This window comes from Triticum dicoccoides, unplaced genomic scaffold (genome assembly GCF_002162155.2).
Source record: "Triticum dicoccoides isolate Atlit2015 ecotype Zavitan unplaced genomic scaffold, WEW_v2.0 scaffold71172, whole genome shotgun sequence".
Taxonomy (NCBI): domain Eukaryota; kingdom Viridiplantae; phylum Streptophyta; class Magnoliopsida; order Poales; family Poaceae; genus Triticum; species Triticum dicoccoides.
The window spans coordinates 1-1,024 of NW_021293993.1; the positions used below are offsets into that span (position 1 = coordinate 1).

Below are 1,024 nucleotides of genomic sequence, written 5' to 3' on the forward strand. Positions count from 1 at the left end.
AACTCGTCTCCGTAGTTGAGAGGGAGCGGCCAAAGCAATGTACAATCGTCTTTGTAGTGGAGCTGGGAGGGGCAAGGATAAGGGACGAAGACCGGGGTAACATGTCGGATGCGATCATACCAGCACTAAAGCACCGGATCCCATCAGAACTTCGAAGTTAAGCGTGCTTGGGCGAGAGTAGTACTAGGATGGGTGACCTCTTGGGAAGTCCTCGTGTTGCATTCCCTTTTTAATTTTTTTCGCGCCGCTTGCAAAACAAAACGCACGTGTAAGTAATATATTTACCGTGTTTTATTATTTTGCACGAGTGCGGTAAGTCATAGCTGGGTGCTCACGATTCACGGGTCCAGCGTCGGCGTTGTGGCGCGGCAAGCGTGCACTGGTGCGGTTGAGAGGGAGGGGTGGAAACCGCGTTAAACTCGTCTTCGTAGTTGAGAGGGAGCGGCCAAAGCAATGTACAATCGTCTTTGTAGTGGAGCTGGGAGGGGCAAGGATAAGGGACGAAGACCGGGGTAACATGTCGGATGTGATCATACCAGCACTAAAGCACCGGATCCCATCAGAACTCCGAAGTTAAGCGTGCTTGGGCGAGAGTAGTACTAGGATGGGTGACCTCCTGGGAAGTCCTCGTGTTGCATTCCCTTTTTAAATTTTTTTGCGCCGCTTGCAAAACAAAACGCACGTGTAAGTAATATATTTACCGTGTTTTATTATTTTGCACGAGTGCGGTAAGTCATAGCTGGGTGCTCACGATTCACGGGTCCAGCGTCGGCGTTGTGGCGCGGCAAGCGTGCACTGGTGCGGTTGAGAGGGAGGGGTGGAAACCGCGTTAAACTCGTCTCCGTAGTTGAGAGGGAGCGGCCAAAGCAATGTACAATCGTCTTTGTAGTGGAGCTGGGAGGGGCAAGGATAAGGGACGAAGATGGGGGTAACATGTCGGATGCGATCATACCAGCACTAAAGCACCGGATCCCATCAGAACTCCGAAGTTAAGCGTGCTTGGGCGAGAGTAGTACTAGGATGG

General features: G+C 51.8%; 2 non-coding genes and 1 pseudogene across 2 annotated transcripts; all 3 read left to right on the forward strand.

The window, feature by feature from the left end:
- The first annotated feature begins 106 nt into the window (after positions 1–106).
- Positions 107–225, forward strand: LOC119347636. The gene has a single exon (XR_005168476.1). It is a non-coding gene; the product is annotated as a 5S ribosomal RNA (ribosomal RNA).
- Positions 226–522: 297 nt separating this feature from the next.
- On the forward strand, positions 523–641 carry LOC119347635. The gene has a single exon (XR_005168475.1). It is a non-coding gene; the product is annotated as a 5S ribosomal RNA (ribosomal RNA).
- A 297-nt stretch (positions 642–938) lies between these two features.
- On the forward strand, positions 939–1,024 carry LOC119347637 (annotated as a pseudogene; the record flags this gene model as incomplete).